A 15,064-nucleotide genomic window follows, 5' to 3' on the forward strand; every position below is an offset into this window, starting at 1 on the left:
AAAGATGGCGGCTTCCATCGCGTAGTGCATCTTCTGGGTCTCATTTTGGTATTCCCGCTTTCCTCCTGTTATTTCGGCTATGTCTGGCCACCCACAGCGCGTTTGAGACGGTCGGCCCAGTGCAATTTAGCGCGCATTACCTTATTGGTTATAGTTGACTTTCACATTCACGCTAGCATCGCGTTAGCTGTTGCCTGCCGCCTCGTGGAAGCACGGAGTTCTTTTCTGCAGTCAGTGACACCGACGTATGTGCTGCATCTATTTGGATAAGTGGCGCGACTGCTGCATAGATCGGGATTTTACGTTTGGTGTAACTCGCTGTCTCCTGCTGATCATAGCCCGGGTTCCCTGATCTCCTTTTCAGTTCGTGATTCGGAGCGCAGAGTCACCTCCCCAAGATGGCGGCCTCGTCGCTTAGTGTACGCCTGTTTGGGTTTCAGTTTCGTTTCCTGTTATTTCGTCTTCAGCTGTTTATCCCTATCGGCCGTACTAGTGCAGTTTGCCTCGCTTTTGCCTCGCTGTCTCCCGCTGATCTTAGTCCACATCCGCATGGGCCGTTACTCTTCTATGCGTTATCACTGGTGCCGTTGCTGTCTGCAATGAGTATTGTTCCAACAGGCATGTTTTCAGCCCGCTTGAGCTGGCGCGTTGTGGGGTGCTGCAGGGTGCTGTTTGTGTCTGTCCCCTCATTGTCGGGCAGCCACCAAGAGTGGAAGTGCACCGCTTACTCTCCGTACTGGGCTCACCTTGCTTGGTTCTCTATGGGTTCAGATTCGGTTTCGTGGTGCCATTTTGCACTCCGCCTCGGGCTCCTGGAAACTTGGCTAAAACACCCTTATTTTCGGTGGTGGGTTTCCCGCTTTAGTTATCTTCGTCTCCCCCAGTTCTTCCGACGCACGGGCACCTCATTTTCGTTCACTTTGCCCGGCATGAACTCTTGGGATCGTTGCAGTTAATCCCAGGTACGATGGAGCAGCTGACTCAGGTAAGCATCCCCCTTGCCGTCCAAGCCACGCCCCAACAACAACCAATTTCAACTTGCTGAATGGAGGACCACAAACACTTTAACCCAGCAAGGTTAAAGTGAACAGACTTCAATAGCCAGCAAAACTTAGTTAACCAAGTTGCAATTTTTAGCTTCCTATGAACTAAATTCATGCCAAAAGGCATCTTACAAAGTCTCAGAATTGACAATGAAGAAATAGAGATTGTCAAAGCCTTCATTTTCTCAGAATCACAGCTGAATCGAATTGGTGATTGCAGCCCTGGAATCTGAAGATTGATATTACTGGGAGTTCAAAAATGATGGCGAGCCTGGACAAACTGATAAAGAGGAAAAACATCTTGCTGACAACAAAGATATGAATCGTGAAAGCAATGGTCTTTCCAGTAACAATGTATGGATGTGAAAGTTGGACAACTAATAAAAATGACCTGAAAAGAACTGCCTCCTTCCTACTCTGATGCTGGTGAAGGATTTTACATATTTCATGGAAGAGAAGACTCAATGGATAAAAAAAAAAATTTTTTGGCAGGAAGGATGGAGGGACAGTGGAAAAGAGGATGACCAAAATCACGATGGTTAGACGCAGTCAAGAACGATACAAACAAGAATCTCCTAGACCTAATGAATTCTGTCATCGACCAAAACAATTGGAAGAAATTTATCCAGTGAATCACCAAGAGTTGGAGAAGACTGAATGGATAAAAGAACAACAACAATGAATAGCTGAGAATGCATGGATAGTGGCCTACCAGGGACCGCAGACTTCTGTCCTTGCATTTACTTTCTTTAATGGAAAACATTTTTTAAAACAAGCCCATGTCAATTAAAGAAACAGGTGCTGCTTTTCTCTGTACCAACGGCCTGCTTCCAAGAGGCTACACAAAATGACACCCAAAGAGGAAGGTGACCCACAAAGACAGCTTCCTATTGATAACTCAATGCTACCCCCAGTGGAGTGTTGGTATCTGATCAGTGGTTTGTGGCTGAAATTATAGTTGCAAAGCACTAGTACATTCTATTCTGACCTTCCCAACAGGTGCACGTTGCTTTTGTGCCCCTCTTATTTGTGATTTGTAAAGTGATGCTAAAACTCTTTTACAAGTCGAAGAGTTTTCTGACTCAGAAAAGCTGTTTTGTACCTTAGAAAATACACTTTAGTATTTGCAGAGCTGTTTGTTTGTGATTTCAAGACTTTGCTATCACAAAGAGTTTTGCACATAAGGCCCAAAATTCAATGTGCGCTATACTCATGCTTGCACTATTTGTTATGGGTAGAACTGCCACATCTCACACAACCCAATCTTCCGACCCTCAGCATCTATTCCCTTTGTTCAAACGATGCTAGTCCTGAAGAGGGGTTTAAACACTCGTCCTCCACTGAAGCTGCATTTCCAAATATACCTAGGTGTCTATGGTCTTTTTCTCACTAGGGGCCTCATTTACAAGGCCACTGTGCCACCAGTGTGTCACTTTTTTGACGCACCGGCGGCGCAGTGTGCCTGCCCATATTTGCAAGGCCATGTAAAATAACCCTGCATGACTTTTCATGGCCTTGTAAATATGGGCCCCTTTCACACATTACTCTGCGTGAAAGGGGTGTTCCATGGGTGTTGCTGTGGGTCTTCCCACGCAACATCCATGGAACCTGACACATTCCCAGATTTGCAAAGTTTTGTAAAGCTGGGAAGGCATCAGAATCCTACACCGCCCCAGGGAAAGCCTAGGACTGGTGCAACGAGGAGAAATACTTTTATTTTTCCTTGTTTTTTCCTCTTACTATGGGTGCTGCATTCTGCAGCTCACATAGGAAGAGGAAAATGCCATCAATTATTCTTTATGTCCAGGAATGTATCCCTTACTGCACAAAAACAATCATCCCCACAATGCAGGCACCCTTGCAACATGACGCAAGGGTGCCTGCACTGGCACACGGCAGCCAATTGTGCGCCAGTGCAGGGGAAAGCAAACACATGTATCGTTTTGTTGTTAATACAACACATCCCTGTGCTTTTAAAATGATGCAGCTCAGCCCAGCAGAATGGCCTGTGGTGCCTCACTGCGTAGTTAAGAAATTGTAATTATGAAATTGATTCACACAATGGAAAACCCGATGCTTCTAATCAAATAGCAGATTGCAGCAATTGAAATGAACTCTTGGCCTGACCATATGTTTTTATTTATTGTTTTGCAGATTACCCCATATTGGCCCACTATAGTGTATGGTGCTAATTGTGTGGTCCTGGAGAAGGTGGATTACTACCATCTTTTACCCACCGAAACATAAATTGACTGCCTTCTGAGAGATCTTAGTCCACAACACAACAACAGCAGATATTTGAGATCTTTCCCTATTGTAATTTGTAGTGTTTGGCATATGTGGCTGGGACAGGAATGAGTGGTGCATATGAGAGGATGTGTCCGTCTTGTGATATGGGGTTGTGTCAAAAATATAATATTTGTAAATACAATTGACATGCACATTGTAAGAAAGTTTTAATGCAAAATGTATGAAATAATTCCTTTTCTTGTTTTGGTATAAATGGATTTTTGACGATTAAAAAATCCAAATGTTTATGATTAAAATAAATGTAAATAATGTTTAGAACAGGCCAATTGTAAAGTGTGGTAGGATATCCGCTATGGTTAAAATGAATATAAAATAAGAAAAGAAAAGAAATACACAAAATAGTGACATGCTTGGAAGTTGCTTTTGGTCAGGGCATTGGGCACTTAGAGTCTATACAGAAGACATACAGGTTGCGTGGGATATTGTACTTCTGCTGTGTTTTTGCCTCTTTTCCCAGACCTAAAATTAACATTAGGGGTTACCTTTTTTCTCACTTGGTGTTTTTGTTGTTCTCTAGTGGTGGGTGTTGGCTTCAATATTGTGACCTGTAGAACTGCCCTTGTTTTTTTCTGCTGGGCACTTGTAGTGTAGTGCGCAGAAACCCACAGGGTGGAGTTGGATCCAGTAAAAAATATTTCAAGGTGGAGAAATGGAATTACTACCTAAGCCCATGGCACCTCGCAGGTTTTTAATAGATGCAAATACAATTGGTAATTAGACATGCGCTTGGTTAGTACTGCATTTTTTACAACCAGATTCTAATGTATTTCTTTTGACACCATACAATTTTTTTTTTATTATTAAATGCATATTCTCTTGTGGTTTTAAAAAAAAGAATAAACTTTCATTTTACTAGGCATAGGTAGTGCTTTCTTTCTTTATTACAAGAATGGCAGAAATGGCACTTGAGTCACAATAACAAACATGTACAGACGTAATATGGGCTTCGACAAGTCCAAAATTTCCTTCGGGTAATGCTGGCTTCATTTATTAAGAGAAAGTTTGAATACGCGCAATCAAATTACCATCATTGATGGATTAAACTTGCTGCTTGGACATTTCCAAAATGTATCTTGATTCATAAATATTATTTACGGCTATATGGAAATTACAGCAAAATATAATTTGTGCAGTTGTAAAAATGGTTAAAATGCTATAAACATGTTGTAAACTTGTGCGGCTTTCCCACAATTTTCTCTGTAAAAATTGCTTGCTCAGGAATCATTTCCTCCTGGTTTATTATGAAATCTTCAATTAATCTGTTCATCGATCCAGTCGTAAAGTTCAGTTACTTTTGTATACACGCCTGGCCGACTGCGGCGAGCACATCCTTCACCCCAGCTGACGATACCGGCAAGATACCATCTATTCCCTCGTCCTAGACAGGCCAGTGGACCTCCAGAATCTCCCTGCATAAAAATTGAATAACATCATGATAAGTGGGCATTTCTAGTTCTTTTTCAATGTTTCATTGTCAGTTATACCATGGTGGTATGAGGTGAATACAAATATGTTGCTGCAGAAGCCACACTTGTTAGTAGGCATTGGAAAATCAAAGGTGCGCCCAGCGCAATGAAGGATAATACATCATATTTGGGTGAATGCGCTGCCCCAGGGCAGCTAGGAACTTGCGCTGCCCCCAGGGCAGCGCATTCATGTGAAAAACGGAGCAGCTGCTTTGAAGCCGCTCCATGTTTTCACAGTGCAGGTAGCAACCTGCCTGATCTTTTAAAGGGGATTAGAGATCCCCTTGCAGGCAGGTGCAAGGGGATGTCTAGGGGGTCCAAAGGATCCCATTTCCCTCCTCCAGAGAGTGGCTCTGAGGGGGCGCACTGATAGTGAGACACCTTTTAGGTATTATAGAAGGGGCCACAGATGCTTGTGTGGCCCCTTCTTTAATACTGATTGCACTGGTTCACATAAAGTGCCAGCGCTATCTTCAGGGGGCACTCCCTCATTTGATTGGGGACATGCCCTATGCAAATGAGGGAATCCCTTTGCCTCTGCACCCGCGTTGTAGTACAGACACGGGCACAGAGGCAAAGAAGCTCTCAGGAGGTGCACTGTCAGTGCACCCCCTGACGGTAGCCCTCTGGAGGGGGTTTAGGGGTCCCATGGACCCCCTAGACAACTCCATGCAGGTGGGTGCAGTCACTGACTGCATCCGCCTGCCAGGAGCTCTCCAATCCCCTTTAAAAATGCAGGTGGGTTGCCTCCTGCATTGTGAGTCACGGAACGACTTTAAAGCAACTGCTCCGTTTTTCGCATGAATGCGCTGCTCGCAGATCAGTGTGGGTTTGAGGTTGCCCTGGGGGCAGCGCATTCACCATAATGTGGCACATTTTCCTTCATTGCGCTGGGTACACCTTTCTAATGGTGCTCCCAGCGCAATTAAGGAAAATGCGCTTCAAGTGTAATGCGGCTCCAGGTGGTCTTCACTGTATTCAGAACCTGTTTTTAAAATAGAGAATACGCTAATACAACTACTGTCACAAGAGGGCGTCAGATGCTCGCTCTGTCATGTTTCTTCTTTCCATGCAGGACCTTTAAAAAAAAAAAACAGCAACATTTAAGCAACAAGTGCTTGTCTGAAGTTACCACCTTTCTCTGAGAAAAATCCAAACCTATTTAGCTGTGTTTTGAGATTCTGAAATGGCAAGGAGATGGCTCCTTGATTATTCTCTTAACTCTAAAAGTCTGGTTCTGTTTGCTTTTACAATCGATTTGCAATAGTTTATGTAACTACACAGTATTTGTTATGTGTTTTTAGCGTGCACTTTTAGCTTTAGTTGTATAATTGAATGGATAAAGTACTCAATTTTGATGATTTTCCTGTTTTGCTTTTAGGTTTGGTGTATGCCAAGGGCTTTTGATTTGACCAAAATTAGATGCATAATTTACTTACTTATAGGGGCTCTTGGCCAACCTTCTTCATTCATTGGCTTGTTGATGTGTCCTTTATACTTTTATTTTGCCCACTGCAGCATGCAGCATGCTTCATGGAACAATGGGTCAGCCCCCCTATAACCACCGGCTACGTTCACTGTGATTGCATTCTGCCCTTGCACAAGGAGCCCATCCATGCACAAAGTAGTTCTCTTCTGCCAGTGACTTACATCGTAATATGTGCTTTTTGCATAATTATGCCACTGTTATGCTGCCTGGAATGTACATGCATCAACAACAAAGGAAATGCCTGTACTAATAATTATTTGTAAATCAACTCATACAAGTGTCCATAAATCAAATACCGACAACTAGAAGATTGGTTTTAAAGATACGAAATAATCCTGCTATTAAACCACCGATCCCTGGCATGGCCAAGCTACAACTCTTTGCAGACGACATTATTTTATACCTGACTCCCGATAAAGAGAACCTCGAAACAGCTTTGAGGGAATTTTGGGATTTTGAACAAATAGGCGGGTATAAAATAAATGCCAATAAAACCGAGGTTCTTGCCCTCAACGCAGATCTGAATTCTTTTCCATCCTGCTTGAAGATACAAGCAACAAAATCTGACCCTATAAGATATCTTGGGATATTTGTATCTAACCAGTACCATCAGTTATTTGAGTTGAATTATTTAAGAATGAAGGGCAAGATCAAGAAGCTTTTGGAACAATGAACACTACTCCCTCTATCGATAGTGAGCAGAGTTTTATTGATCAAAATGTCCATACTGCTGTTGGCTATATTTTTGGAGTTTACTAAGGTCCCGATCAAGATAAATCAGTTCTATTTTAGGGAAATTGACACCTTACTTAGGGAATTTGTTTGGGGCAAGAGAGCTCCAAGGGTCAAATTGAATGTGGTACAATTACCAATAGTACAAGGGGGTTTAGCGCTGCCGCACCGGAGAACATACTATGAGGCCGCTTTTCTAGATTTAGTATCAAGCTTGATGGGATCTAACTCCACCAGAGACAGCTTTTTATGGATAAAATGACACAAGAAATTGGATCACTAACTCGAGTGTTTTTAAAAACTTCCAAACTCCCCAAAAAAACTTGCTACAAGACGTTAAAAGATTATATTTTTAGACTTCCGTCCTTTTTTAAAAAGATGGGTTTGTCGGGTCTCCAGTATCTAAAACTGAGAGAATGTACTAGTCTCGGTCTCCAGCTGCAATTAAGGCATATAATAGCTGGGAAGGCTGAGGACTATCTGAGCTAAGGCATTTTATAGTTCAAAACAGGCCGATTTCCTGGCAAGAAGTAACGGCGAGGGCGGAGAGCCATCGGAAACCAACCTTTATTGAATATTTACGTGGTGTTCATCTATTAAAAAATACCAGTGGCATTTTAGATACCCCGAACCAACTTACGGTAGCCCTTTATGGGGCTAATGTTAAAGGGGTGGGAAACTGGTATAGGTTGCTACATAAGCATGGGCAAGTTCCTGTGATAGAGAATCACTTGGAAAAAATAACTCGGGAGACTGGACGTAGGCTGGCTTTAAAGGAGTGGGAGGCCATCTGTTATTTAGGAAGCAAATCTCTGCGCGCTGTAAATTTCAAAAGGATGGCCTTTCTATCACGATGGCTTTCTTATTTAACTCCGGCCGCCTTAAAAAAAAGATTCCCAGGAACTGAAAACAAGTGTTTTCGCAGTCAGATAGATGAGGAAGGCGGGTGGCACCATACTTTTTTTGTATGTCCAGGACTGAGGCTTTTTTGGGAGGCAGTTTTTTCGGATACCAAGCAAGCAATCGGAAAAAGTGTTGCGCTCGAGACCGAAGCTGCTTTGTTTGGAATCTGCAGAAGTGGAACGATGCTATTCGAGCCTGAAAAAGCCTTTGTATTTATTTCTTGTTCGGTGGCTCGCTCTCTAATTCAACAAAATTGGAAATCCAGGGAAGCTCCCTCTCATTTGAAATGGCTCAATAAAATGAAAAGAACCCGAAAATTTGAAGAAGCCTATGCTAGGAGGGTTGAAGCTATCAGGAAATTTGAAAAAAATTGGAAGTTTTTTAATGAATTAGAAAAGTTTAAAGAGAGATCATAACACTAGGGTTGGTAAATCGATGCAGCAGCTCTCACTGTTCGAGCAATAGCAGCTCCCCCCCTCCTCCCAGCGCCTTGAGACCCTCGCGGGTGAATAGTGCGCTTTACAAATCTGCTGATTGATTGATTGATTGATCGCTATAATGCATTAGAACTTTTTCTTATTGCACTTTAGTAGCACTAGCACTTTCATAGTTCTTGCACGTTATAGAATGATGGATTTTTTTTTTAGTCAATGATGTTATGAGCCGCTACAGCCACAATTTTTCTTTTTAATAAAATGTTGTAGCTATGATGGCTTTAGGCGACAAGAAGGCACTAGCACTTTATTGGTATTGCACTTTAGACGCACTAGGAACTTTCTTCATTGCTGCTGTGTTCTAAGATAAATTTGCACTTTGTTTATATGTGAAGGAGTGTATGATTAGCTGCTTCAGTTTTAGCTCTTTTTTATAATGTATGGAGAGGCTGTCATTTCGATTTTTCGTAGAAACTGGTTTTAATAATGATTTCAAGTATACTATGTATCTCATGAACCTAATGCTCTGCTCAATAAATGCATTGAAAACATATTTTATTTCGTCAATTTGACTATCACAACGCAGGGCTCTGTACTCCAGAGACGTCTGCCACATCAATTATACATATACAGAAATGGAAACAACATTTGTATATGGAAAATCAAGATATAGAACGAATGCATGTTGGAAAGCAACTAGTTTCCCTACCTTTTACTCCCCCCTTCCTCACCCAACTCCCCTGTAATCGCACTACTTCCGCTTAATCATGTTCTCATGCTAACACCAACCAAATATCCCACCCTCATAGCTCGCACCCCCATTCCCCCCCCTGCCACTGGACCCTACTAGTAACTACCCCAATGAATGGGTCTCCACCTCCACCGGCGGCTCTAACCATATTCCCCGATAGTCCGCCCACCGTTTCCAAATCTTATAGTGTTTGCGTGGGCACCCCCTGGCCACAAAGATGGGTTGCTCCAGCCCCATACAAAAATCCAATCCATTCTTCCATACAGTCATGGAAGGGGCCCGTGTTGCCTTCCACTCCCTAGCAATATCCCGTCTTTCCAGCGTAAACCCCAACAGCATAAGATGTCGTTTGTAAATATTGCCCCCTATGCCTTGCATGATATGGAGTATAGCCAGCCGCGGTGTTCGGGGGAGCTCCCACCCCTGTACCTCTGAGAGGCATGCAAATACTCCCCTCCAAAAACGATCTAAGGACGTGCACTTCCATATAGTATGCAGAAAAGTTCCTTCCTCCCTACCACAGCGTAGACACTCTGGGGAAGCAATCAATCAATCCCACCCGCCACAGTCGTGTTCTTGTGAAATAAACCCTGTGAAGGTATTTAAACTGAACCACACGGAGCCGCATCGCTATTGCCGCGCCCCGCGGTGCTGCCAGTGCCTCCGTCCAGTCCTCCTCCTCTAGGGCGCCCACGTCTGCCTCCCAATCCCCCCGAAGTTTGCGCAGTGGGGAGGAACAGTGTGTGACCAGGGATTGGTATATCTGGAAGATCTTTTTTTCTTTCAGATCCCCCATAAAGACTTTCACCTCCAATTGGCTAAATTCACGGAGTGACTCCAAACCCTCCAGACTTGGAGACAGGGCATGATGAAGCTGGAGGTATCGAAAAAATTGCGACCGTGGCATATGGAACTCCCTCAGTAGATCCTGGAAGGACTTGATTGTCCTACCCCTTATCACATCTCCCAGTGTCAAAATGCCAATATCGTCCCATGCCTTGAAGCCCTGCAGAGCCGCCAGTTGGGTCAGGCGCCCATTGTTCCACAGAGGGGTCTCCCGAGTCAAGGTGTCCCACCATCCCATGCGGCGCAGAGCCTGCCTCCAAATCTGAAACACTATCCGTGTGACCGGTGGCAGCGCACCTCTCAACGGTGCCGAGTATAGGAGTGTGTATTGTGAATGACGCCCCATAAGCTGCCGTTCCAGCACATATGCCAGGTCTCCCCTATCCCCATACCACCATTCATTAAGAACCAGCAAGTGCGATGCCTGGTAGTACGATAAAATCTCCGAGGTCGCAAGCCCTCCGCAATATGTGGACAGGAAGCACGTACGTATTGCCACGCCACCCTACCCCCCTCCCACAAAAATTGCCAGAGCACAGAGTTCACCAGCCTATACCAGCTAGGCGGGATCCGGTATGGGTGGTTCTGTAGCTGATAGAGGAGCCGAGGGAGCGCCACCATCTTTAAGATTGCCGATCTGCCAAACAGGGTCAGACGCATATGGGACCAAGATTTAATGTCTGAGCGAACTCGCTCCCATACCAGAGCCACGTTCCGTTCCCAGGAGATTGCCGGTATGTCTGACAGGAATACCCCCAAGTACTTCAGGCCCCCCACTGCTAACTGGACCGAGGACGCCCATGCACCCACTCTCGTTCGTTCTCCCAGAGCCCACAAGGTGGACTTGCGAGGGTTCATGTGCAAACCTGACGTTTCCCCAAAAATCTGCAAAATGCGCAGAAGCCGTGGCCCTGTCCTGTCCACGTCTGTAAGAAAAAATAAGACATCATCTGCGTATAGTGCAATCCGGTCGGACAGACCCGGGGCCCATTCGAATCCCCGGACCTGCGCATCAATGCGTACCCACTCCGCCAGCGGCTCCATGGCTAGGGCTAAGAGGTACGGAGACAGGGGGCACCCCTGCCTCGTGCCCCGTCCTATGGAAAATGTGGGGAAGGACGTGCCAGCCAAACGAACCGACGCTGTGAGCTCCGTGTAGAGGAGCGTTATGTAGGAGAGGAAGCGGGGACCAAGATTGAGCCTCCGTAGCAAAGTAAAGAGGTAGACCCAGCTGAGGGAATCGAACGCCCTGTCCATATGTGCCAGGAGTAGCGCCGCCGGCTCTCCCATCTGCCGTATGGCTACCACCGCAACGTGCGCCCTCCGTATGTTGTGTCTGGTCGCCCTCTGGGGCATAAACCCCGCCTGGTCCAGGTGCACTAAGGCAGTAATGTGGGGCAGAAGACGATTTGCCAACGCCTTCGCCAGTATTTTGGCCTCCACGTTTAACAGGGATATGGGGTGATACGAGGCATGTTGATCTGGGCGCCGACCGGGCTTATGGAACACCACCACTTCCGGGTGTCTCCAATCCGGAGGGAGCACGCCCCCTTCCCGGGCCTCCTCCACTACTGCTCGGTAATATGGGACTAATTGCATATTATAACAACGGAAGAATTCACTAGGAAACCCATTGGATCCCAGTGCCTTACCAGAATTGAGCTCCCCCAATGCCACACCCAACTCCTCATCTGTCAAGGGGGCCTCCAACTGCTCCCGTACCGCATCTGGCACCATTTTGGGGGGTAAGTCCGCAAGGAACTTATCAATGGTGGATCCTGATAAACATTCCCGCGGGGCGTACAATTCTGCAAAGTAGGCGGCAAAACTCTCAGCTATGGCTGGGGGATCCGTAATCGGCATCCCTGCCGAATCCAAAATACCCGGTAGGGCCTGGGCATGGAAGGTACCCTGACAGAGACGGTGCAACATTTTACTAAACTTGTCCCCCCATTGATATACTCTGCTGCGCATCGCCAGCCAGACCTGTCGTGCCTCATCCACTAGCAGGGCGGCACATGCCTGTTGTGCATAGAGCAATTGCCGCACGTTCTGGTCTCTCCCTGCCCCCTGACACCGACGCTCAAGTGCCTCCACCCCCGCTTCTGCATGAATCAGTTCTACCCTGCGCTTCCTTCGGGCCGCCGCGTACCAAGATATATCAACGCCACGCAAGGTGGACTTCATCGCTTCCCACAAAGTCGCGGCACCAGTGACAGACCCCTCATTATCCGTCAGATACCGGACAATTGCTTCGCTCATATGGGACCCATACTCTGCATTTTGCAAGTGCCAAGCTGATAATCTCCATCGAAACGGTTGATTCCCTTGTTGCGTCGAGCCCTCCCTTCCGCGTCCTCCACTCGAAGTGCAAGGCCTTCTGGACTGTCTCCATCTTAGCAACCTTCTGCTTTAATACCGTGACATCATCCTCCACCCCCGAAATCCGGGACTCAGCCTCCGTGATATGGGTCACCGTTGTGCGCAGATCCTGCCTCAACAACATGACGTCCGCACCAACTGTCCCAATTTTTGCATCCAACATGTCCCTGGACTGGGTGATAGGAGCCAGGAGGGCTGCATTGTCTGGTATAGCTCCCGGTGGGCCCCCGGAGGCCCCAGCCGCTGTCCCCAGACCCGTGAACTTGTCGATGGTGTGGTAAATAATTTAATTACCGGAACTTAATTTGATGCGGAAAATTAATAATAATAGCTCAGAAAAATAAGAGGCAGAATCCGTGGTATTAGAGGTTCGGAACGGGCTTTATTCCAAAATCAATTCGAATTGATGGACTCCATATTCCATCACCACGAAGGTTCAGGAAGTGAAGGACCATACTTTATTGACAAGTAATCATTTTTATACAATAGGCATTACAGTGAAACAGATGCAGGAGGCGTAACAATTGATAACAAAGATAAAACATACATGCGTAACTAAAGTGGGTGTAACTGGGCGTAACTTAAAGAACGTCATCAGGTATGATGTCACAATAGGGTGGTTCCATGAAAGAATTTCGCAATGTCAGCAGAAATACTCGGCAGAGATGTGCGCGCAGCAGTATGACGTGTGATTGACGTGCAACTAGGGGGTGAAGGGGACTTGACATTTAGCTCTACATGTGGAGACAGAAGTCTGGGGGGTCAAGTCAACCTAATCCCAAATCATATCTAACATCCTATGTTTAAAGAACTGTGTTATCCAAAAGGAAAGGTCTTTCGAACAAAATCTATTCTATACTGACTGTGAGTGCGTGTACTAGCGTCTAAGTGTCTACACTAGATGCGAGGGCAGAAATCTTCCATAGTAACAGGGCTATGAATTACTTGCATAAAGACAGAGAAGCCGGGCCCTTTGCTCGGTAGCTGGAAGAATGTTTACTTAAACTACTAGACAGGAATGCATTGGATAGGGAGCGGAGCAGATAATCTCGAAGGTGAAATACAGTTTTTTGGCAGGCAACAGGCTGGAGTCAGGCACCGTTAGCCGCGCAGGGAGTAGGACAAAGTTCATGGATACAGATGCGAGCTCAGACTGGAGCTTTCAGAGGCAGAAGGCAGGAAAAGGCTTAATGGCAGAATCAGGGCCTACTCGCCTGGACTGTAAAATGGGATAAATGAACCATATAAAGCCGGTGGCCTTTCATACTTAGGAATAGAATATCCGGCCCATTCATGGCGGATCTGAAAGAGGACATGTTGACGGTGGACGCACATGTGTTTGCGTCTTCATAACTGGAACTGGAGGGAACATACATGTACTTGTGATTTATACATGAAACCGTTGGGGTCCAAGATAGGGGACATAACTGATCATAAAAATCCATATTTCCACAATGGGACCCTGCTTGTTCGATCCGCCACCCCCCTTGTCCCTTGTCATATCTGCCCCTGATGCCCCCGCACAGTACCAGGAAGAGCCGGGTAGGGCACAGGCGCGAATACCGCTAGCTCCCGCGGTCCGACCAGGCCGCCGAGTGGGAACTGGCCAGCAGACGCTACAAATCCACCCAGCCTATCAGACCTTTGCGGGGCCCCTCCTCACCATGGACCCCAGGCCCGTAAGTAAATTCAACTCAACTGCAAGACCCGGTCTCTATAGTCGGAGCAATGAGGCTCGCTGGCACTCCTGCCATGCAGTTCCACCCGGCGTAGGAATAACTACCAGTCCCTGAGGCCCAATGTGCGCCCACGCGGCCCGATCGACCGCCGATGTGGGCACTCCCTCAATCCCGACATAACTCTTGGGTGGGGGAAACGCAAGTGCAAAAGGCCAGTCCGCCAATTCCGCAGCCTCCCCCTCGCGTCTCGACTTCGCCGCTGGTCCCCCACCACTAGCACACACTCAGGAGGAAGGTACTCTTGGGGACTAAGGTCCGCCGTCCACCGTCCAAGCCGGCCCCTCGAATGACCCAGCACAGGGGGGGGAGCAGAAGCCGAACTCAATCCATTGGAGCTCTGCCCCCGCGGCCCGACTCAGCCGCCGATCCCCCACTAACCCACCAGAAAGATGAAGGCACCCCCAGTCAGCAGACCAGCCCCACGCGGCCCGCCCGACCGCCGATGTGGGATTCTCACTGGCCCCTGCCGAGCCCAGGTGAGGAGGGGGTAAAAGAACGTGTGGTAACCCCCCAGCACCACACCCGTGGGCTGAGTGCACTGCCGATCCCCCACAAAAGATTAATCGTACCTATGGGGGGGGCACACCTCAGCGCACAATCCTGCAATCCGGATCGGCGATCTTCAGTGCCACCTGTCACCCTCGCCGCCTCAGGGGCATGAACGCAGCACACAACTCTCACCTCTCCTGTGCGTGGTCTGCCCAACCGCCGATGTGAGGGCCGGACTGGCCCCCGCCGGTCCCAGGTGAGGAGGTAGGAAAAGAGTGCGCGAGATAAACCCCCAATTGTTCCCCCCGCGGGCCGGCTGCACCGCCGATCCCCCACACAATATAAGCAGTGCCGGTAGAAGGGGAGGCCACACCACGGGTCACGAGCCTGCGAGCCGGTTCGGCGATTGTCAATGCCGCCGGTCGCCTTCACTGCCGCAGGGCCCGATCTCAGCTCCCTGCCCTCGCCTCACCTGCGCGG

The 15,064-nt window shown here is 47.2% G+C and overlaps 1 pseudogene across 1 annotated transcript in view; it reads right to left on the reverse strand.

Annotated features, from left to right (window-relative positions):
• Positions 1–4,204: 4,204 nt before the first annotated feature.
• The window catches only part of LOC146805717 (suppressor of tumorigenicity 14 protein homolog), a 402,115-nt pseudogene continuing 391,255 nt past the window's right edge, over positions 4,205–15,064 (reverse strand). Inside the window, exon 18 of the transcript XR_014967890.1 lies at positions 4,205–4,762. The product of XR_014967890.1 is annotated as a suppressor of tumorigenicity 14 protein homolog (transcript). The remainder of the gene's footprint in view (positions 4,763–15,064) is intronic.

Source organism: Triturus cristatus, chromosome 8, assembly GCF_964204655.1.
Source record: "Triturus cristatus chromosome 8, aTriCri1.1, whole genome shotgun sequence".
Taxonomy (NCBI): Eukaryota; Metazoa; Chordata; class Amphibia; order Caudata; family Salamandridae; genus Triturus; species Triturus cristatus.